The following is a 25220-nucleotide window of genomic DNA, read 5'->3' on the forward strand; positions in this document are numbered from 1 at the left end:
CCCCCCCCTTTCCCGGCGCTGGCGTGTCTGGGGCCCCAGCTGGCCCCGGCCGAGAGCTGAGCCTTCGGGGCGCTCATTCCACCAGAGCTCTTGGGTGGTGACCCCAAATGGGACCGGAGAGGCGCCGTGTAGGAGTGGGTAGGGATAGCGGCGTCTCCGCAGTGTCCACGGGAAAGATGTGAGTCGGCTTGCTCTGTCTTGGCATCTCTCGCCAGCTGCACCCCTCCCCAAGGAACGCCCGGCCGTCCGCACCCACCGGCCAGTCTCTGGAACTGTTTGCTAGCCTCAGCATTCGGGTTTTTAAGCCGCAGCCCTACTCCCTCTCTTTTAAAAAACAACATCGCAAAAGCCTGCGGGTTGTGTATTTTCATTTTGTGTGAGATCCGTGGAGTCGGTTTTTCAAACTGGCACTTTGAAATATTTACATTTCTTGGGGGAAGATTGTTAAAGTACATTAAACAGTAGGTCCCAATGTTTGCAATATTTTAGCTTTTCGAGGCCCGGTAGAAATAGCTAAATGAAAATTGGATCATGTTTTCAGGCACTGCACCAATGACAGAAAGTATCCAACTGGTAGTCAAAAGCCAGGACAGTTATTATTTTTCTTAAATATGCTCCTTTGATATGTGAATACATTTCATAGGCATTGAAAAAAAGCTTAACCCTTAATTGAACACAATTTTCACGACTGCTGCATAGATGAATTCCTAGGATTGATAATAGAAGCAAATACTTGTCCCTAAGTTTTTTATTTTTTTATTTTTATTGATTTCAGAGAGGAAGGGAAAGGGAGAGATAGAAACATCCATGATGAGAGAATCATGGATTGGCTGTCTTCTTCGTGCTCCCCACTGGGAATTGAGCCTGCAAACTGGGCATGTGCCTTTGACCAGAATCCAACCCGCGACCCTTCAGTCTGCAGGCCAACGGTCTATCCATGGAACCAAAACAGCTAGGGCTGTACCTAAGTTTTTTAAAAATATGTTTTTATTTATTTCAGAGAGAGGGAGAGAAAGAAATAGCAATGATGAGAGAGAATCATGTGTCAGAGAATCATGGATAGGCTGCTTCTGCATGACCCCCACTGGGGGTCAAGTCCACAACTGGGGCATGTGCCCTGACTGATATCCAAGGGTGACCTGGTTCATAGGTACAGCTCAACCATAGCCATACTGGCCAGGCTGGTCCTAAATGTTTGTATATTTCAGAGAGGAAGGGAGAGAGAGAAAAGAGAAACATCAATGTGAGAAGGAAGCATCAATTGGCTGCCTCCTGCAGGATCCCTACCAGGAATCTGCAACTGGGGGCTGTGGCCTGACCTGGGTTGAACTGGCAACCCTTTGGTGCACAGGACAATGCCCAACCAACTGAGCCACACAGGCCAGGGCTGTTCTACACACATTTTATTTTATTTTTTTTTATTATTATTTTTTTAAATAAATCTTTATTGTTCAGATTATTACAGGTGTTCCTCTTTTTTTCCCCCATAGCTTCCCTCCACCTGATTCCCCACCCCACCCCATGCCCTTACCCCCCTCCACTGTCTTCATCCATAGGTGTAAGCTTTTTGTCCAATCTCTTCCCACACCCCTCACACCCCCTCCCCCCTGAGAATTGTCAGTCCACTCCCTTTCTATGTCCCTGATTCTATTATATTCACCAGTCCATTCTGTTCTTCAGATTTTTTATTCACTTGATTTTTAGATTCACTTGTTGGTAGGTATGTATTTGATGTCATTTTGTTGTTCATAATTTTTATCTTTACCTTTTTCTTCTTCTTCCTCTTCTTAAAGAACACCCTTCAGCATTTCATGTAATCCTGGTTTGGTGGTGATGAACTCCTTTAGCTTTTTCTTGTCTGTGAAGCTCTTTATCTGACCTTCAACTCTGAATGATAGCTTTGCTGGGTAGAGTAATCTTGGTTGTAGGTTCTTGCTGTTCATCACTTTGAATATTTCTTGCCACTCCCTTCTGGCCTGCATAGTTTCTGCCGAGAAATCAGCTGACAGTCGTATGGGTGCTCCCTTGTAGGTAACTAACCGTTTTTCTCTTGCTGCTTTCAAGATTCTCTCTTTGTCTTTTGCCCTTGGCATTTTAATTATGATGTGTCTTGGTGTGGTCCTCTTTGGATTCCTCTTGTATGGGGTTCTGTGTGCTTCCTGAACTTGTAAGTCTATTTCTTTCACCAGGTAGGGAAAGTTTTCTGTCATTATTTCTTCTAATAGGTTTTCAATATTTTGCTCTCTCTCTTCTTCTGGCACCCCAAAAATTCGGATGTTGGTACGCTTGAAGTTGTCCCAGAGGCTCCTTACACTATCTTCATATTTTTGGATTTTTTCTTTTTGTTTTTCTGGTTGGGTGTTTTTTGTTTCCTCATATTTCAGATCTTTGGTTTGATTCTTGGGGTAAGTTGATCTACAGTTGAGTTTCTGTATATTCTTAATTTCAGACAGTGTATGCTTAATTTCTGACTGGTCCTTTTCCATTTTTTTGGTATTCTCATTAAGATCCTTAAAGGTCTCACTAAGATCCTCAGCAGTTTTTAGAAGATTCTTGAGTAACCTTATAAATGTGGTTCTGAACTCTATGTCGTCCAGTAGTTTGCTTTCTTCCATTTCTCTCATTCGTGACATGTTTCTTGGTCTCCGCATTTTACTGCTTCCTTGTGTTGATGGAGTGGCTTTGTGTGATAGGTGACCTATAGGGGCCAGTAGCTCAGCCTCCCCAATCACTTGAGGTGGACGCCTTTGGTACACCCCTTTGTGGGCTGAGTGCAAAGTCTTGGTGTAGTTAAGCCTTGATTGCTGTTGGTACACTGGGAGGAATTGACCTCCAGGCCAATTGGCTGTGAGGGCCCGCTGTGTCTATAATGGAAGAACTGTTGCGCTGGAGACACGCTTATGGTGCAGGACTTGTTTCAGTGGGGCTTTGGTGCTCACTGAGTCTGCCTCTTGAATGTGTCACTTATGGATGTGAGGAGTTGAAATCTGGTGTCTCACTCTGACCATAGGTACACTGGCTTCTGGATCTCCAATGGGGTGCAGGTCAGCTACTATCTGAGGCCACCCAGCAGGCGCTACAGCGAGAACTGCAGTTTTCTCCTCTTTGCTTGGGGTTTGGAGGTTTTGGAGCTGTCTGACCCGGGCTGCAAGTTTGCTAGGTTAAGCTGCAATAGGGCAGACCATTCATATGCTAAAGCCGCTGCTTGGAGCTTGGGTGGGTTCCTAGATTGTGCAGGGCGGGGTCTCAGGGTGTGACTAGGCTAGGGCGTGGCAAACAGCGATGGCTGCCAGTAAGCCGGCTCTGCGGCTCTGAGTCTCCAACCGTGTCCCTGCATCCCGCGCCCAGCACAGTAAACAATTATTCCTGCATGCAGCCCTGCAAGCAAGCCTCCCTCACTTTCCGACCCCACAGCAGACAGTCCAGCTTCTCCCCGTAGGAGTTTGGGTCCCCCGTGTCTCCCCAGAAACTGGAGTTCGGAGTAATCGGGAGCTTATCTCCCTTCGGGTTGAAAACAGCAGTGCTCCCTATTCGCGCGTCTCCGTACCTCAGCTTTTCTGTGCTTGTGCACCCCTCAATGCTGTTTGCTCTTTCCTTCTAGTTGTAGAACTTCCACTCGGCCAGCTTTCCCGTGGTTCTGGGTGATAGACGTTTTGTCTTTTAGTTGTAGTTTTGAAATTGTTGTGCGAGGCAGCAGTTTAGGTGTTTACCTACGCCGCCATCTTGGATCCTCTACCTCTACACACATTTTAATGTAATAGCTCATTTACTCATCACAACAACCCTATCAGACAATTATCCCTATTTTACAGATAAGGAAATAGAGCACAGATTGGTAGATAACTTGCCCAGGTTCCCAAAGGTAATTGGTGATGGAGCCTACCTAGATTAGATGCAGTGCTGGTTGTGGGAACTTTAAGCCATGTGTGTCTGGGTGGGGTGTGTGCATGCAAACTTAGATCGAAAACTATTGTGGATAATAATATTTTGGCTAAGGAGGTAGGCCATTAAAAAGGAACTTGACAGAAAGAATATATGTACCCCTAGTTCATAGCAGTGCAATTTACAATAGCTAAGATTTGGAAACAGCCTAAGTGCCCATCAGCAGATAAGTGGATTAAAAACTGGTACATCTAGCCCTAGCTGGTTTTGCTCAGTGGATAGAGCGTCAGCCTGCAGACTGAAGGGTCCTGGGTTCAATTCCAGTCAAGGGCACATGCCCGCCAGAATGGGGGTGTGCAGGAGGTAGCTGATCAATAATTCTCTCTCTTCATTGATGTTTCTCTCTCTCTCCCTCTTCCTCTCCCTTCCTCTTTCTGAAATCAATAAATATATATATCTTACCTAATAATAGAGAAACATGTAAATTGACCGTACCTCCGCCACGCCCACAGCCAATCAGAGTGAGTATGCAAATTAACCCAACAAAGATGGCGGTTAATTTGCATACATACCTGGGTCCTGGGAACCTCCTCAGCACCCAGGTCACTCCCAGCCAGCCATCGGAGGGGCGGGAGGAGGGGCCCTTCCCAAGCCTGCGATCAGAGGGGCGGGGGAGGGGGGGAAGGGAAGGGAAAAACATATGTTTTCCATATGTTTTTATCCTCACCTGAGGATATGCTCCTTGGCTTGGCATTCAAAGTTCTCAGAAACTAGTTTGGATATAAAATCCCCCCCTCCTCCCCAACTTTTTAGCAGTGGAGGTGCTAGGTGGAAAGTGAGGCAAGTAAGGACTAGATTGTCTGGAGCTCCCTCCCTTCAGCTAGTGGTGCTATGATATGGAAGTTAGTTGTTCTGGCTTAAAGGCCCAAGTTTGGGGCATTCATTTGGTTGTTTAATTAGTAATTTAATTTTTAATTCTAGCAATACAAGCATAAAGTTAAAAAATTCAAATAGCAAAATGATTATAAACAACAAAAGAAATTCCTTGGCCCCTTCTTCAGAATTTAACATATGTCATTTCTTTTGGTATTTACCTTCATATTTCTCAATGAATATGTGTATAATGCTATTTGTTCACACACAACCTGTCATCATTCCAACTCCAAATATACTTCATCTAAAGTCTAAAAAGCCCTCTATTTATTGGCTCAATTCTTCAGTGTCCCAATCCCAAAATCCTGAGAGAAAACTGGCCCCAAGAAATGTTGTTTCATCATGTCAGCTACCACTAGCCAACATTTGCGTGGGCTGTCTTTATGTCCCAAGGTGGAACAAGATGGGTGGGTGCTCTAGGCTGGCTCTAATAATTTGGTGTCTGATGTAGCTGACATCACAGATTGATATACTCAAGTTTTAATGCTTGAGTCTGGAAACCTAAAGACTACATTTCCCAGAAGCCCCTTTAGCTTGGATTCATGAAACCTAGTTTCTATAAAACAGATGTACCTTAGTGAGATATGGAAGTTAAAAGTGACCATTCTGAGGTAGACCACTGTATTTTTGTCATTTCTGTTGGCAGATGTTGGTTTTTCTGAGACAGCTTGAGCAGAGATCCCAGCATTGTTCAGTCTCTAAATTTCATGGTGATGAGAGACAGGGAACAGGACCTCTAGTTTAATGATTCAGATTATAGCAGAGTCAGTAGCTATGGAGACGGCTTCCTAATTCCCAAGCTCCATAAGTGTGACAAGCATGGTGCCCATGTTGAATCAGTTCTACAATAGTGTCTGGAAGTTGTTCCTGGAAGTGCAGTGTCAACTCTGTTCCACTAACCCTTCTAGTGACTTTATAAATTCCTAATCCCTCCTTGTAAAACCTTTTTGTTTAAATTAGCTAGAGTTAAATCTGTTATTTACAATTGAGTTTTCACTGATGCACTTTCAAAAATGTTCTTTAAACTTTTGTTTAACAATTATTTGATGAGGCAATGAGAAACTTAATTTTCAATTAATATTATAGACAGATGCCTAAGCAGTGTCAATATTTTGAAAGCTTTTGGCAATATATTTCACTTTTTTAGAGTTTATATTCTCTTTTCACTTTTCTTTTGCAATTTTTCTGAATCAGACATGTTCTTTGAAAACACATTGAAAGGTTTGAAATTTGTATTCTAAAATGGACTACTGATTTCTGGCCAACAGTACTATCCATGAATTATTTGGTTTCAGATTTAGCCTGCCTGATGAATTTTGTCTATAAATGCAAGACACAAAAACATATGACAAGCTTAGCTAAACTTGGGGAAGGCTGTGAGGAGGAAGATTGGTTTCAAATTGCACCTCCACCATTTGCTTCTTGTGCAGTCTTGGGCACATCTCAACCTTGTCATCAGAAAAATAGGCTTGAAAATAATAATATACAATAATATCTTGGTTTAAATAGAATCATATGGGTAAAACACTTGCTATAGGGACTGGTATGAAATAAGTATCTAATAAATGTTAGATTAATAATATTGTTTTTAGTTTCTACTTCCCTGTACAGTATTTCAAGCAGGGGCAAATTTATATTCTCCCAACTGTGTAAGAATTTGCCTGTGGAAACCTTAATTGTTTCTTAGTTACTAATTATTCCAGTGATGTTTTAGTGCCCTATAGTTTCTACAGATTAATGATTTGGTCAGCTGCCCAACTGCCCACCTTTTAATTCAGCTCTGGCTGTGGTTAAGGAAAGATTATGTGAGAAGCAGAAGCTGAAGTATGGGGCAGTCCACTCAGAAAAGGACTGTGGCAGCCATTGCACTGAGTAACATTCTAGCATAGTCCTATATAATAAAAGGCTAATATGCAAATCGACCAAATGGCCAAATGACTGGTCGCTATAATGTGCACTGACCACCAGGGGGCAGATGCTCAATGCAGGAGCTGCTCCCTGGTGGTCAGTACACTCCCACAGGGGGAGCACCGCTCAACCAGAAGCAGGGCTCACGGCTGGTGAGTGCAGAGGTGATGGCAGGAGCCTTTCCTGCCTCTGTGACAGTGCTAAGGATGTTTAACTGCTGGCTTAGGCCTGTTCCCTGCAAGGAGAGGGCGGGGAGTGGGCCTAAGCTGTCAGTTGGACATCCCACCCTGGACTGTGAGAGGGCACAGGCCGGGCTCAGGGCCCCCCCCCATCCAACCCCCTGAGTGCATGAATTTCATGCACCAGGCCTCTAGTCCTCTTTATAAAAGGCCTAAGACACTGTCACTTTAAATTGTGATATATTGCACAAATAAATGCCACACACTCCTTTTCTAGACACTGCAGTTGAGACCTGTTGGTCTAAAAAATATATATAGGCTCCCAATTAAGAGGCCTTGAATTTGGCAAGTCAGATGTTTTCTCACATTGGGATGGGTGGGAGGCAGGAATTATACTTGTATAAAGAAGTCAGGTTCCAGCCTGGCCAGTGTGGCCCAGTGGTTGAGTCACAGTTTGATTCCAGTCAGGGCATATGCCTGGGGTGCTGGTCCATCTGCAGTGGGGGGCATGCAGGAGGTAGCTGATCAGTGATTGTCTCTCATCATTGAAGTTCTATCTCTCTTTCCCTCTCCCTTCCTCTGTGAAATCAATGAAAATATGTTAAAAAAAGAATTCAGGTTTCATACATACATAATATTTTACCTGGAACTTCAGACTTTACAAAGCACCTTCAATCTTTTATTTGAACCTCAAGACAATTCAATTAGTTAAGCAGGGAGGAATAAGAATACTTCCCTGCTATTTTACAAATAAGGAAGCTGAGGTTAGGGAAGTTGATCTGTGTCTTTTATGATTCCTTTTCTTTAGAAAGTTTTCATAATTAGGATAATGCATTTTAGAATACTCTTGCTAAGTTAATGATCTTAGGCTAAATAGTATGATCAGAGCTGTTATTTCAAAAAGCACAATATTCTTTTAGGGTTGTCCTTTTATAGAAGGTGAAAACTAGTATTATTCTCTGACTTTCCTAGGAAGGTTAATGTTAAACTTTTAAAAGCTATTCCTTTAAAAAGAATGCTAGACATAGACAATTTTTAAAGCCACAGTGAAGGTTTGCACATCATTTAAACACTCAATTACTTGGGGAGAGACTGAAATGCCAGGGATGGGGTTATTTATGGTGCTGTGCTGAGAGCCAGTACGTATACATTTATTTGTACAAGAGTGGAATCCTGGCCCTGGATCATTTCCTGACTTGTTCCAAAATCTAGGCAAGTCATTCATTATGTCTGTATTTTGGAATTATAGCCTTGCTTCAAAGGTGTGTCCTGTGAATAAATGAACCTGTATTTGTAAATCTTGTTTAAATTTATCTGATGAAAGGCATATCAGTGTTGATAGTTGTGCAAGGTAAGGATGCTGATAGTAACAACAATGTCTTGGATTTATGCAGTATCATTTCTCTGAGAAGCTTTGAGTGCCTCCCAAGAAGCATATATTCTTTTAAAATATTGTAGTTCAACATTTCACAAGAAATTATTCTTAATATAATTTTTATGTGCTGAATTGAACAAAAAATAAGTATAATCTCATTTTATCTCCTTCCATCCCTCCCATTCCCTCACTCACTAAAGGTAATAACAGTTAATGTTTTTTGTATATACATATATATATATACACATCTATATATAATGTACACATGCAAATGTATATAATTATTTGATATACATATTTTATAAATTATTCTGCAGCATGTTTAGCCCTTATCTATATGCCTTGAAGAAATCTTCCTTGTAGAAACAATGCTACAATAAAAATCCTGTGTATATATCTTTGTGCATCTGTGGGTGTACTTCTATGGGTTAGATTCCTTATGTGGAATCATTGGCTTAAATTTTAAGCTGTAAAGAATGTGTTAAATTGTGCCTGGCAAAGCCTGTACCAATGGGTCAGGAATACCATTTATATCAAGAATTCAGGTTCTAGCCTGGCCAGTGTGACTCAGTAGTTGAGTGTCAACCTATGAACCAGGAGGTGACCATTCAATTCCCAGTCAGGGCATATGCCTGGGTTGCAGGCTCAATCCCCAGTGGGGGGCATGCAGGAGGCAGCTTCCATAAAATAGCACATGAGAGAGCCTATCTCTCATATCTGTGCCAACATTATTTTGTATATTTATCAGTCTGTCTAAAATTTGCAATTTGATAGATTTAAAACTCTCACTGTATAGATTGCCAGCATTTTCTCATGTTAGCATTTTCTTGATTAATAAGGTTAAGTGTCTTCTTATAAGTTTATCAACCTTTCCACAATTAGCCAAACTATTAAGACCTTACACTTGAAATTTAAAAAACTGTAAGCTTAATAATCTATGAAAAACTATGTCCTACTTCAGAGATTTTCAACTGGTGTGCCACAAAAAATTTTAAAACATGCAATAGCTATTAGTCAGGAGCATTGACCTCTTTTCCCTTGGGTTGTCAAATAAAAAAAAATGACAACCAACACAACAATAGCAGTCCAATGTGAATGAATCAGAATTATATCTATTTTTTTGTCAGATCGGCAAGAAATATATTTTTGGTGTGCCACAGAACTAGTAATTAGTAATGTATGTGTGCCATGAGATGAAAAAGGTTGAAAAATCGCTGTTTTACTTGATTTTTAAATGTTAATCTAATCTTGTATTCCTGGGATAAACCCCTCTTAGTCAAAGAGAAACACTGGCCCTAAACACCCTCTATGCCAATCATTTACCTATTGTCTCTTAGCTCCAAATTCTTCTCTGTACTCTGGGATTATGGGGCTAGCTCTCCACAAAATGTTTCCCAGACTCCTTTGTCAGCTTGCTTCTGCCAATAGGGGGCACTAGAAGGAAATTGGAAAGCAGGAGGAGGGGAGAACCTATTGCCCATTCTTGCTGTTCTTGTTAGTGTTGCTTGCAGGGCAGTTTACTGTAGGCAGTTTACTTGCATGGCAGTTGGTTCCAGCCTCCGGCTTCATTCATTACTACTGGAAACAGTCTCATTGCATCCTTTAGAGCAAGCATGTCTAACTCGTGGCCTGGGGCCCACATGCGGTCCACAATGAATATTTTTGTGGCCCAGCCAGTATAATGGTATGTAAGAAATGTTTTAATAAAAATTTCATAACTTGCCGAAACCGGTTTGGCTCAGTGGATAGAGCGTCGGCCTGCGGACTGAAGGGTCCCGGGTTCGATTCCGGTCAAGGGCATGTACGTTGGTTGCGGGCACATCCCCAGTGGGAGGTGTGCAGGAGGCAGCTGATCGATGTCTCTCTCTCATCGATGTTTCTAGCTCTCTATCCCTCTCCCTTCCTCTCTGTGAAATATCAATAAAATATATATTTAAAATTTCATAACTTAATTTTTACAATATCCTGTTATACATAATCTATATATATAAAAGCCTAAGCAACCGTTAGGACTGGTCGACTGAACAACCAGTCAACCGAATGACCAGTTGATCAGTCACTATGATGCACACTGACTACCAGGGGGCAGACGCTAAATGCAGGAGCTACTCCCTGGTGGCCAGTGCACTCCCATAGCCAACCTCCTGTGGTCCCCCCCTCCCTGCCGCAGGCTGGCCTGATCACCGGCCAGGCTGAGGGACTCCACCTATGCAGGAATTCGTGCACCAGGCCTCTAGTTATTAATAACGAACTACAACATTTGCTAATGACTGATTACTATAATCGTGTTGCATTCATTTCCCTTATGAGCCTTATGTGCAGGCACACCATTTCTCTCCACTAATACTAGCAGCGAATATTTTAGCTGCCAATTGCCACGTCATTAGTCTTGTACTGACTTGTTTGGTATGCGCAACAGGAAATATTTCGCTTTTGGAGAACAAGAAAAATAGGTTTATTTGCATTATGCTTATTAATTTGTTCAGTTATTCAGTGTCTGGTAAGTTAATGTTCAAGAAAACATTAATTTTTATTAAAATGTTCTATTATTTTATGTTAACGATTACTCATTTATTTCAGTCCTTTGTATTCAGCATGTCTCTATTGAAATAAACCTACGTTTCTATGAAAATTGAAGCTTTTATTTTTTTGTAGCCCACATAAACTTAAACCTTATTTGGCTCGTGTTAGCCTTTGAGTTTGACATGTTTGCTTTAGAGACTATCAGCAGCAGTCAGCTGGTCCCACCCTCCTTGGAAGTTTGAGCCCTAGCTCTATGGGGTCTCTGTTCTGAGAGTCTAGGTTTGGGTTAGCGCATTCTTCTCTTTCTGTTCCTCCAGCCCTAGAGGTGGTAGTTGCTTCCGAAGTTATTATTTCTAGGTGACCTCAACATTTACTTTTTGCTTTTTCAGCCTTTTAGCACAGTGTAACCAATTTCCTCTGCTGAAATACCTGGTTTGGTTTCTTCTTCTCACTAGACTCTTACATAACGAGGGCCAGCTGTAGTCCCAGCTCAGTACTACTTAATTATGGAAATGTTATACTTAATTCTTCTATCTCTCAAAGATAGAGTTCTGGAATTGGTTTGTTGATGTTCTTGGCCCTGAATGGAGTGTTTAGTTCCTTGTCAGGATTCCAGCAATCTATAACATACAGTAGGATCATGATTAATTTAAGTGTGACCTGTGGTTGTTTGGAAAGAAATACCTATTGAAGTAGTTGCCTTTGAGACCAAGTAGATGTTGCATTTAACCGTTATGGTGGTAATGATGACAACAAGAACTGTGGGGTGGGATGATATCTTATGACTACTAGAAAACTGACAGAAAATGACAAGCTCAAGGCTTTAAAGTCTAAACTCAAGTCACATTCAGACAATCAGGGAACTTTGAAAAAAATATGCTTTTATTGATTTCAGAAAGGAAGAGAGAGATAGAAACATCCATAATGAGAGAGAATCATTGATCAACTGCTTCCTGCATGCCCCCCATTGGGAACTGAGCCTGCAATCTGGGCATGTGCCCTGACTTGGAATGGAACCGTGACCTCCTGGTTCATAGGTCGAAGCTCAACCACTGAGCCATGCCAATCAGGGAACTTTTATGGTAACCATTAAAAAGTCTCTTATTTCTTATAGCTGTAAGGCAAACTTAATTAAAAATATGACTGGGTGGATTGCAAAATTATACTAGATATTGAATTCACAGACTCATCAAATTGTTTATGTGGAGGAGAAACCAAGATGGCGGCATAGGTGAACACCTAAACTGCTGCCTCGCACAACAATTTCAAAACTACAGCTAAAAGAACGGACATCATCCAGAACCACAGGAAAGCTGGCTGAGTGGAAATTCTACAACTAGAAGGAAAGAGAGGGGCACACGGAGACTCAGAGGAGCTGCAAAAGGCTGAGGTATGGATACACGTGCGCGTAGAGGATGGGCGGCTGAATGTCTGGCTAGCTTTCTCTAGCGGGAGAGAGATGGAAGCTCCCGACTGCACTGAACCCCAGTTCCAACTGCACTGAACCCCAGTTCTGGGCAAGACCCTGGGGTCCCAGACTCATACGGGGGGGAGTCTGAATTGCCGGGAAGAGAGAGGAGCACACGGAAACTCAGGGGAGCCGCGAAAGCAGAGGTCTGGAGGCGCGCACGCAAGTGCGCGCAGAGAGGATTGACTGCTGAGTGTGCTGCTGGCTTTCTCTAGCAGGAGGAAGATGGAAGCTCCCAACTGCGCTGAACTCCAGTTCTGACTGCGCTGAACTCCAGTTCCAGGCGAGAATCTGGGAATCCAGATTCATTGGGGGAGAAACTGGACTGTCTGGCAGCGGGTGAAACTTGAGGGCAGCTTTCTCTCAGAGGTGCTTGCAGTGATTACCGAGGGACACTGAGACCCAGGGGCCTCAAAGAGCAGGGCTGACGGGAAGCCAAGGCTGTCTGCTCAGCCCTGAGACTCCACCCCATCCAAGCTGAGCACAGAGGCTTTTGCAATTTTGCAAGTCTTGTCTTATAAGGCTGTCTCCAGCACAGAAGTTCTCCCAGCTTAGACACAGATGATCCTCACAGCCAATTGGCCTGGAGGTCAATTCCTCCCAGTGATACCAACAACAATCAAGGCTTAACTACAACAAGGCTGTGCACACAGTCCACAAAGGGTGCACCAAAAGTGTCCACCTTAGGTAAGTGGGGGAGGCTGAGCCACTGGGCCCTATAGAACACCTATCACACAAAGCTACTCTGCCAACTCAGGGAAGCAGCGAAAATGCGGAGACAAAGAAACAGATCACAAATGAAAGAAATGGAGGAAAACAAACGACTGGATATAGAGTTCAAAACCATGGTTATAAGGTTTTTCAAGAATTCTCTAGAAAAGGCCGATAAATTTAGTGAGACCCTCGAGGATATGAAAAAGGACCAACTAGAAATTAAGCATACACTGACTGAAATAAAACATATTATACAGAGACCTAACAGCAGACTAGAGGACTGCAAGAATCAAGTCAAAGATTTGAAATACAAAGAAGCAAAAAACACTCAACCAGAAAAGCAAAAAGAAAAAGAATCCAAAAATGTGAAGATAGTGTAAAAAGCCTCTGGGACAACCTCAAGCATACCAACATCCGAATTATGGGGGTGCCAGAAGAAGAGAGAGAGCAAGATACTGAAAACCTATTTGAAGAAATAATGACTGAAAACTTTCCCCACCTGGTGGAAGAAATAGACTTACAAGTCCAGGAAGCGCACAGAACCCCAAACAAAAGGAATCCAAAGAGGACCACACCAAGACACATCATAATTAAAATGCCAAGACCAAAAGACAAAGAGAGAATCTTAAAAGCAGCAAGAGAAAAACAGTTAATTACCTACAAGGGAGCACCCATACGACTGTCAGCTGATTTCTCAACAGAAACTATGCAGGCCAGACGGGAGTGGCAAGAAATATTCAAAGTGATGAATAGCAAGAACCTACAACCAAGATTACTCTACCCAGCAAAATTATCATTCAGAATTGAAGATAAGATAAAAAGCTTCACAGATAAGAAAAAGCTAAAGGAGTTCATCAACACCAAACCAGTATTATATGAAATGCTGAAAGGTATTCTTTAAGAAGAGGAAGAAGAAAAAGGTAAAGTTAAAAATTATGAACAACAAATACATAGCTATCAACAAGTGAATCTAAAAATCAAGTGAATAAAAAATCTGATGAACAGAATAAACTGGTGAATATAATAAAATCAGAGGCATAGAAAGGGAGTGGACTGACAATTCTCAGAGGGAAAGAGGTGTGGGGGGTGCAGGAAGAGACTGGACAAAGGTCGTACACCTATGGATGAGGACAGTGGCGGGGGGGGGGGGAGGTAAGGGCAGAGGGTGAGGTTGGAACCGGGTGGAGGGGAGCTATGGGGGGAAAAAAGAGGAACAGTTGTAATAATCTGAACAATAAAGATTTATTAAATTAAAAAAAATTGTTTATGTGACAACTAGGGCATTGGGAACAGGTGGACTTCGAAGACTTGAATTGTCTTGGGTGAAGCTAAATGTCAAGGTCTTTCTAAGCAAGCAGAAACAGCCCCTTTTCTTTTGACTGAGAAGACTGACCTTTCCTTCTTGAAGGCTCTATAATCACCTTATTTGAAGGCAGTTGCTTACAAGGGGATGCTTATTCCCTTCAAGACCCATATTAACTCTCCTTTATTTCCTATTCTAGATCTAAACTAGAGTCATATCTTAGCACTAGAGGCTCGGTGCATGAAAATTTGTGCACTCAGGGATGTCCCTCAGCCCAGCCTGGTCCCTCTTGCAGACTGGGAGCCATCAGTTGGACATCCTTATTGCTGCCGAGGAGGCGGGAGAGGCTCCTGCCACCGCCCCTGTGCTCACAGCCATCAGCCCAGCTTGTGGCTGAACAGAGCTCCCCCTGTGGGAGCACACTGACCACCAGGGGGCACCTCTTGCATTGAGTGTCTGCCCCTGGAGGTCAGTGCACGTCATAGCGACCGGTTGTTTCCGTAGTTCCACAGTTAGGGTCAATTTGCATATTACCCTTTTATTATATAGGATGCTCAAGAAGGACAAAAGAAGATTCTGACCTGGGAAGAAAACTGATTATATGTCAAAATAACTGCAGGAATTTGATAATTCATATAAGTAGAAACCCAGGAAATATGTGTGAGGATAGATTATAGGGTGTTCAAAAAGCACAGACTATAGTTTTGTAATATTGATATGGGTACACTTACCAGATATTCTGAATTTAATGTTTTAGCTAAAGCTAGAAATGAGTCTCATAGCTTGGATGACTAAATTCTGGACTCAGTGATGGCCTACATTCATTGAAATTTGGTGCCAGATCTTCCATCACATAGTATATGGAAAGATTCCAAAGTAGGTGGGAGTGTTGGAATAGATTTTCATGTGTGACCTGCTATGATATTGTGACTTATAATGTAAGATATGTATTTGGTTTTCATCTTCATTTCTGGCACAGAGTTCCTGGAGCACTTAGAATTTCCTAAATGATAAGAGCGATAAAGATGTCTTAATATATAACAAAACTCTTCCAACCACACCTGAGTTTATGTTAGTCAGGTGACTTTTGGAAAGCAACTATGGATTATGCTAGTTGCCAGGGGAACCAATAGTGTTATTAGAGGTTTGGAACTTTCAGTCTCACCCCCAGATGTCTGAGTGAATGAATGACAGAGTGAGCCATTTTTTTCTAGTTCTTTCAGGACTCATAACTCCATCAATAATGTGCTTTTTAAAATGTCAAATTAAAGGTTGGGGTGGGAACTGGGTGGAGGGGAGCTATGGGGAGAAAAAAGAGGAACAATTGTAATAATCTGAACAATAAAGATTTATTTTAAAAAATGTCAAATTAAGTCACCAGAATAGGGATAGAAAAAGGAGTTAATTTTATAAGTCTTTAGAAAACTACATTGGATAGTTTGGAAAGTGAAGTCATTTCACTGATAATTTTAGTAGAATGATTTTTTGTGTTCTCAGAATTATTGAAACATCAATTTACTGAACTACCTTATTACTGATTTAGTAATAATTTCTTCACTGGACTGAGAATAAAAAGTTACTTCTAAAAGGAAAAGAAAATGTATGGCACTCTGAAAGAGAGTGGATTTTGTAGCAGATCCATTTATATTTTAAGTTTACTTTAAAAACCTTTTCTTAGTGGTAAATGCACCAAGTCTTGGTGAATACACTAAGCTCTTGCTGATTAAATACACGACTGAATGCTTAACCATGATCTTCTGTGAGAATATGAATGCTTGTTTTGAGGCTTTGCCTGTGCCTTGAAACCCTGAATATCACCAATTCCTCATCTTTACAGCCGGCCAGGGCCCTGGCCTGACCTTGCAATTCCTAGAAGAAACTGCCTGTTCCAATGTACAGACTCATAGTATGCTTGCCTAAGACAGGGGAGTCAAACTGAAATCAGATGTTTTTCTTTTCTTTTCATCACAGGTTATTTATTTGATCTTCCCACTTTTCTCAGATATGTATGGGACCAGACCAGCAACCCCAGGTATGAATGAGTTATATGGAAATCCATTCATTTGCCTCCCCAAACCTGCTCTCAATCTGTCATTTCTAGCCATTACTGATGTATCGCAGAGGTATCCATGTTCCCTCCAGGACTTTAGTCTCATGAAAAGTATGAGGAGATTTACCCTCATGACGGCCTGTGGTGTGTCTTCCTCCCTCCCATTTTTGGTTGCAGTTGGGACACTATCAGTGTTCCTTCCCTCCTCCGCCCCCATCTTCTTTTTTACTCTGGAAGGTAGAAACCAATTATAGCAAATGTGAAAGTAAATACAGCACTGATTCTCCAAAATTTTGGTGTCAGGACCAATTTATACTTTTAGAAATAACTAAGGATTTCAAAGAGCTTTTGTGTGTGAGGGCTATCTGTGTTAGAAATTAAAATTAGAGGAATGAAAACATATTTATATATTTTAAAATACAAATCCATAACATGTTAATGTAAATAACATATTTCATTAAAAATGACGGTGTTTTTCAAAAAAATTTAGAAGACTAGCATTGTTTTACATTTTTTACAAATTCCTTTAATAACTTCTTCCTTCCTTCCTTCCTTTCTTCCTTCCTTCCTTTCTTTCTTTCTTTCTTTCTTTCTTTCTTTCTTTCTTTCTTTCTTTCTTTCTTTCTTTCCTTCTTCCTTTCTTTCTTTCCTTCTTTCTTTTTTATTTTTTAAATCCTCACCCAAGGATATTTTTCCATAGATTTTTAGAGAGAGTGGATAGGAGAGGGAGAGACAGAGAGAAATATTGATGTGAGAGAAACAGATTCATTGGTTACCTACTGCATGTATTCCAACCAGGACCTGGGCCAGGGAGAAGCCTGAAACTGAGGTACATGCTCTTGTCCGGAATTGAACCCGAGACCCTTTGGTCTGCAGGCTGATGCTCTATCCATTGAGCCAAACTGGCTAGAGCTCTTTAATAACTGCTTAATAGAAGACAGGTTCCTACATCTGCTTCTGCAGTCAATCTTTTATAATATACTAGGGGTCCCTCAGCCCAGCCTGTGCCCTCTCACAGTCTGAGAGCCCTCGGGGGATGTCCAACTGCCGGCTTAGGCCCGCTCCCCATGGAGCCGGCAGTCGGACATCCTTAGTGCTGCAGTCGGACATTCTTAGCGCTGCTGTGGTGGCGGGAGAGGCTCCCGCCACTGCTGCAGTGCTCGCCAGCCATGAGCCTGGCTTCTGGCTGTGAGGTGCTCCCCCTGTGGGAGTGCACTGATCACTAGGGGGCAGCTCCTGCATTGAGCATCTGCCCTCTGGTGGTCAGTGCTTGTCATAGCAACTGGTCATTCCCATGTTTGGTCAATTTGCATATTAGCCTTTTATTATATAGGATTATATAGGACTAGAAGCCCAGTGTGCGATTGAAATCACGTGAGGAGGCGCCCCGCCTCCCGCCATGAGAGGAGGCACCCCGCGGGGGGCTGGGACCCATGCCTGACCCGCGTAGCGCTGGCCGCCGCATTATGTCCGCTGGAGTGGGGGCAGGTGCTCCTGTGTGTTGTGTCTCCACTCTGGCTTGCTCCCAGCCCCAGCCTCCCCCTGACCGCTGGGGCTGGGGGTGGCACGCAGTCCCCTCCCACCCATCTGCGCGTGCAGCTCCTCCTGAGTGGTTGTGATGCAGCCTTCTCCTGAGCAGTCGTGATGCCTGGCTAATTAGCATATTCCCTGTTTATATATATAGATTGCTTTGGTTGAAGTATATGAATAAAATCCAGCATCACACAGCTATGTAATTGGAAAAAAGAGGAGTATTTTAATAACTTGTTTAGAATAATATGAATAATCTTCTTTGATACTACACCAAAAATTGACAAATGCAAATTTCTTAAAGGATGGTTCAAATGTGGAATCTGAAACCTTAGAGATGAATTTTGTATTCTATTATGTTTAAATCGAGTCATCTATTTTGCACCTTAACATTTTTGATTACCCATGCATGATTTTGTAACATCATATATTCATCATTTGGAAAATATTGGCTCACTGCATTTTGAAGATCTTTCAAATGTTGATACCTTTAATTATACAATATCAATAAATCACATTTATTAATAGTGCCACTGATATCATCAAAAAAGTCTTAAGTATTAGGATGATGTCAGGCTTATGGAGGTGTGTACAAATTTTCCAAAAATCTAATTTTCTCTTGAAAGCTAGAATGTTATCATTGGCAACAAATACTGCCAGCTATTTTCCTTGCAGTGACAGGCTCATTTCATTCATTTTTGAGAAAATGTCTTCCAGATACCCAATTCTCAATTGCTATGGTTTGTCTGTTATTCTTTCAAGAACAAATGGTGTTCCATGAAAAAAAGCAACTAATTCAGCTTCCAACTCAAATTAATTGTACAGGTGCTTTTTCTCAAGATAACCATCATATTTTGGTATTCAACAAAAATGCTTTATATATACTTCCAATTTTTTCACAATAATAACATTAATATTTTAATAACATAAATCATTTTTATGGCTTAGTCAAAAGCATTCTTATGTAAAACACCCCCTCCCATGTCTGGTGATTAAGAATACAATGACTGCCGGAACCGGTTTGGCTCAGTGGATAGAGCGTCGGCTTGCGGACTGAAGGGTCCCGGGTTCGATTCTGGTCAAGGGCATGTACCTTGGTTGCGGGCACATCCCCAGTGGGGGGTGTGCAGGAGGCAGCTGATCGATGTATCTCTCTCATCGATGTTTCTAGCTATCTATCCTCTCCCTTTCCTCTCTGTAAAAAATCAATAAAATATATTAAAAAAAAAAAAAAAAAAAAAAAAAAAAGAATACAATGACTACTTGTACCAGTTAGGTGCCTAAGGTACCCACAATTATTTTTGTTCCATCAGTACAAATGCCAACAAATAATATCTTTTTAATATTTTGAAAATAATTTTTATTTCACAGGCCTTACACAATAACTTCTGGATTTTAAAATTACACGTTGATTTATAGTTATCCTACCGGCTTCATATCTTCAGCAATTCATCAACATTTCTTTGGTGGTGATAGCATTCCTCTCAATTTTCCTAGTACGGCTATTTGTGTTTTCTTTTTCTTCTTTTTAAAAATATCTTTGTTATTTCAATGGCATTTTTGGAAGGAGAAGTGGAAAAAACTTTGGTTCCATTTGTCAGTTTCTTAAATCCAGAGGTATTCCTTGTACTTGGAAATAATGGGGATTGAGATTTTCTACCAATTGAATCTTTTCTCCACTAGGCTGGCTTGAATAGTGAGGTTTTGGGTGCTATATGACTTAGACATGTACTCTTTATCTCATTGTCAACTTTGGCTATGCTGCCTCTGTCCAGAGTTCATTTCAAGGGCAGGGAGGTTATACAAGCTAGAAATGTCATGGTGTATCAACCTTTCTAGTTGGCTCAATCTCAGAACAATGTTCTGTTCTTCAAACAATTCTTCATTGAATTTGGCAACAGGAACATTGGGCCCAGCTCTTAAGGTCCTGTTTAAAAAATGTCTATCCTTTTCAGTATGCTCTCATGACTTCATATTTCCTGGCATGAAATTAAGATAAAAATATATTTCTTTTCACCATTTTTTTTTTTTTGGTGTAGCTTCTTAATAAAACAAATAGGATAGCAATCTGGGGGAGAGATATTTATTGGAAGGGGGGTTATAGCATGAGAGGAGGCTATGTATCATCAATTGACTGAGTAATGCTGAATTCAGAATAATGTTATCATTCACAATCAGCTTTTTTTTTTTTTGGCATGTGAAAATATTAGCAAGATTTTATAGGCTAGGGAAGATTAGACTTATTGTATTTATATTGGGTAATTTTTACTTCAACAGAGATAAAGTTCACTAAAATTCTTTCTGAGGGTTGAATTTTTCAATAATAAGTCAAAAATTCAGATGTCAGAAGGATTTTTTTTTTAGAAAGATTTTTCAGAAAGGGTATATTAATTCACTTCCTATTGATAGTGTCAGATTCATTTTTTTGCTTTGATATATATATATGCACAGATATTTAAAAATTTTTCTATTTGGTACAAGAAGAAATTGTGTTGAAACAAAAATTCTTGAGGTGATAATGCTTCTGAGCTAAGAATACATTAGTAAGTCAATGGTAATTGAATAAATCAGGTAAAGTAGCTTTGAAGAATTTAACATTTCTATATGGCTTTTAATAGTTACAAATACAGAGAGAAGATGAGTCTTAAACATTCATTTCTAATACAACCAACATCTATCTAATAATCTATCTAATAATAGAGGAATATACAAATTAGCCAGGACACTGTAATGTCATGACTGAACCATGGCGCCTGGCTGGGGTGAGGGACCTCAGCCACGACCCTGCCCCGCGGGGCTTGAGACCTGAGGCCATGCCCCCCACCATGGCGCTGGGCCAGGAGACCTCAGGCTGTGCTCCCCACCCCAGTGCCAGGCTGGGGGGCCTCAAGCTGTGACCCCCCCCTCCCGGTAGGGCTTGATGGGGGACCTCAGGCCAAGCCCCTCCCCTGGCGGGGCTTAATGGGGACCTCAGACCATGGCCCCCACCTGGCAGGGCTTGATGGGGGATCTCAGGCTGCGCCCTCAACCCCGGCACCAGACTGGGGGACCTGAGACTGCGCCTCCTGCCCTGGTGCTGGGCCAGGGGACCTGAGGCTGCGCTCCCTGCCCAGAGGGGCTTGACAGGGGTGGGGCCGGCCTGGTCTAGGTCTCACCCAGTGAGGATGGGGCTGGCCGGGTCTGGGTCTCCTGAGTTTTTAAAGCGCGTGCGGGTGGTGGGTGGGTACTTGACTCTAGGTCCTGCGGCACACCCCAGACTGACAGGAGGGAGATTTTCATATACGTTTTACTAATTTTCTTTCATCTCTGACACTTCTATTATAGAGAAAGGGCAAATAGCAATATTAAAACATTTCCTCTAATTAATTCCCTTTTAATGTGCACGAATTTCATGTACCGGGCCACTAGTGGTTAATAAGAAGACATTACAATTCAGCATCCACAGTAGTAATGACAGCACCATTTTTCCAAGTTTTTCTCCAAGGGGGCTGTGGAAAAGTAGATTATTGTTCAGCAAATATTCATTCCCTTCCCTTCAATCATTATGGTAGGGGTAAGTATTCTTCCCTTTTCCACTGATGTTGGACTTGGTTGTGATTCACTTGGGCCAATGGGTACATGGGCAGAAGTGATAATATACAACATGTATAGGCCTTACAAGGAATTATGTGCATCCCTTCATTGCTCTGGGAGCTTTTGTCCTCTTGTCATGAGAAGAAAATGACCCCAGGTAGCTGTTGCACCTTCAGTCTGAATATCTCAGCTTTCCCATAGACCTGCAAAAGCAGGCTATTCTAGCCAATCTGAATACCTGTAAGTATGAAAATAAATGCTTACTGTTGCATCATGATTTTATGGTGGTTTGTTATTCAGCAAAAAGCTGATCTGTTTCATAGCATTCCTTATACATCAGACAGTTGCTTCCTCTAAGATATTAAGGAACTGGCACTATAATTAATGGGATGCTAGGTGAGGCAGAATTTTCAAAAATTTTGCCTGGAACTTCTTTGACCCATTGATTATTAGAGTGTGTTTAATTTCCATATATTTGTGAATTTTCCAGAATTCCTTCTGTTATTTATTTCTACTTTCATTCCACTGTGGTGGGAGAAGATACTTTATTATTTCAAGCCTTTTAAATTTATTGAAATTTGTTTTGTGGCTTAGCATGTGGTCTATCCTGGAGACTGTTCCATGTGTATTTGAGAAAATGTCTATTCTGCAGTTGTTGGGTGGAGTGTTCCATGTATGTCTGTTAGGTTTAATTGGTTTATGGTGTTGTTCAAGTCCCCTATTTCCTGTTGATCTTCTGTCTAATTGTTCTATCCATCCAAGTGGGGTGGGGAAATCTCCAACTAATATTGTAGAATTGTCTATTTTCCCCTTCTCCAATTCAATCCTTTTATCTCTCTCTTGTAAGCAGGAATCATGGCGGGGGGTGGGGGGGGGGAGGGCGGCGGGGGGGGGGGGGGGCGGGACGGACTCAGGGGAGGATCTCAATAGAATATTCATCGGTTTTCCAGGTGTGTCCTTTCAGGTTCCTGGTCTTTACTGATTAGTTGGCACCAGGGCAGGGGGTCATTGGACAGTGCTTCTGGTCCTGAGACAGTCATGGTGTCACTTGCCTGGTTTTGCTGCTTTTCTGGGCCTGGAGCTCTGCTCATGTTTGTCTAACTGCCTACCACAGATATAGATAACTCCAACAAGAAGTTTTTCTGTGGAAGGTCTTAGGAGTAGCTGGTAATGGCTGGAGAACGTTGTGAGGTTTAAGGGAGTTATTCTTTTTCTTGTCTTTTTAAAAATGTCTTTTTATTTTATTTTAGAGAGAGGAAGGAAGACGAGGAGAGAGAGATAGAAACATCAATGATGAAAGAGAATCATTGATTGGCTGCCTCCTACATGCCCCCCACCTGGGATTGAGCCCGAAACCCGAGCATATGCCCTGATTGGGAATTGAACCGTGACCTCCTGGTTCATGGGTTGACACTCAACCACTGAACCACTGGCCGGGCAAGGGAGCTTTTCTTTTTAAATAAGATACTTCACAATTAGCATCCCTGGCCCTCACTAAATGCCAGTACAGTCCCTGGTCACTGTGGCAATTGAAATGCAACTTGCATTCCTTTCCAAATTCTTTTTAGAAAGGAAAATCTTGCTTTCCCCCATGCAGCTATAGTATGTTTGCGTAACTATGCAAATGATTTGGTGGGAGTGAGAATTTGGGAGAGAAAAGGCTTAATTGCAGGAGTGAAGACAATGAAAAAGGGATGGGATCTAGATAGGTCATGTACTGCTCACTGTAACAGAAAGGAAGCAAAAAGAATGTCTATTGAGTGGGTAGGATGGTATTATGTTGGTGAAAACAAAATATTGGTTGAGGGTGACCTGTTAGTTGCTTTAAAAAAACCCCTGTCTCTTTTGTTGTACCTGCAGCACCTGGTATGGTACCTGATACTTAGTAGTTACTCAATAAATACTCAATTATTTAGTAATGCTTGACTCTCTGTTGAAGCTGCTCTCTTAGATGATACCTGTTTTTTGTAAGTGTCCCATATTCCTTGCCTTCTAGATATCTTTAACATTCATTCATTCAGTCATTCACCCAATCACCTCTGTTCTAAGACCTTTGTGCCTTCTGCAGGTCTTACGCTATCCAAGTGGCACAGCCAGGACACCACCCCACGTGCTCATAAACTTGCTGTTGATGATTTTCTTGCTGTTGAGGGCTTCCATTGTGGATTACTTGTCATCTACTTAGTTCCCTTGCCATCTTCTCCTTTAAACTCACATATTCCCTAAAGGGCTCCCAGCTTTTTGTGTTCTTTCTCTCCCCCTACTTTCATCAACATAGGCACCTCCACTTTCCAGGTATCAGCTTGTTCTCTCCTCAGGGATTCCCAATATCCATAAGACACATGAGCATTTTACAACTTTTAATTTTTAAATTACATGTATAGTACATGTGTAGTGTATTAAAAATAAGAAAAAAATAGATATGAAACCAGGGAAATGACCTTCAGGCTTGGCTGCCTGTCAACATGAAAGTCAAACTCATAAGACCAGTGCTTGTGAGAAGTAAAGTGATTTATTCAGGGGCCAGCAACCTGGGAAGATGGCAGGTTCATGCCTCCAAAACCATCTATTTTTTAAAAATATTTTTATTGATTTCAGAGAGGAAGGGAGAGGGAGATAGAAATATCAATGATGAGAGCGAATCATCGATGAGCTGCCTCTTGCAAATTCCCTGCTGGGGATTTAGCCCAAAATCAGGGCATGTGCTCTGACTGGGAGTCAAACCGAAATTTCCTGGTTCATAGGTGGACACTCAACCACTGAGCCACACCAGCTGGGCTCAAAAACCATTTTAACATCTCAGTGCAGGCAGAAGTTTTTATAAGGAGGGTGAGGGAGGGTAGAACAAAGAGATCAGGGGAGGGGGTCAGTGTAATTTCTGGCAATGTGCAGTCTTTGCTCAGGCTCATTCTTTCTGTTTCAAAGTTATTTTTCAATGTGTGTCAACCAGACATCTGTGGTTTAACTGTAGGCATTGGCATTCCTTGTTCCTGGGACAGGCTGTTAAACTGTAAAGAGAACTTGGCCAGAGGTGAACAAACTGGGTTTAACACTTACAAAGATTAATGTGGGTAGCTTTATATAAATTCCTTTATAAGTTTACTTTGTTAGTACATTTTAATTTTAGTTTTATTCTATGGCTAGTCAGACTAGTATAAGTAGTATAGCATATTCATTCCCCATTACAGATATAGCATCTCAATTCTAAAAATATCTTTCTTAAACACCATCTGGTAGATTGCATTGATTGCCATTTTTTTTCAGGAAGATTATATATTCCTTCCCTATTGACTTTGGGCTTTGCCATATGGCTTGATTTGGCCAATGAAATGTGAATGATATGATTTATTCTATGTCTGAGCAGAAGTTTTAAATGTGATTGTCTGATTTGGCTTACCCATTGGAATTTCTGCTCTTTCCACAGCACAACATATCCCAAATGAGGGATGGTCCTTCTGCCTGAATCCTGGAATAAGAAGAAATGTGGAGCAGACCGAATCCAACCCACAGCCTGACTCTCTATGTGATGAGAAATAAGTGTTTATGTTTATAAGCCGTTGAAATTGTAGTTTGTGTTGTTTGTTATTGAAGCAAGAGCTAATACACATTACTTTCTCCAAGAATTGACTTTCAAGCTCAATGCTCTCAATCACTACAACAGAGATGTTATGCCTGGTGCCAGATCCTCTTCTTGTGCCCATTGATGAGGGCATTCTTTTCCATTGAGCCCAGATATGAGCCCAAATATGACCTCAGAATCCTTTTGAATATAGTGTTCCAGG

General features: G+C 41.6%; 1 long non-coding RNA gene across 1 annotated transcript; it reads left to right on the plus strand.

Moving 5' to 3' along the window:
• The first annotated feature begins 129 nt into the window (after positions 1-129).
• LOC308234040 lies at positions 130-24994 on the plus strand. Its single transcript, XR_013959020.1, has 3 exons — positions 130-178; positions 16257-16317; positions 24863-24994. It is a non-coding gene; the product is annotated as an uncharacterized lncRNA (long non-coding RNA).
• Positions 24995-25220: the final 226 nt, after the last annotated feature.

This window comes from Plecotus auritus (genome assembly GCF_963455305.1).
Source record: "Plecotus auritus genome assembly, chromosome: 9".
In the NCBI taxonomy this organism is placed as follows: Eukaryota; Metazoa; Chordata; class Mammalia; order Chiroptera; family Vespertilionidae; genus Plecotus; species Plecotus auritus.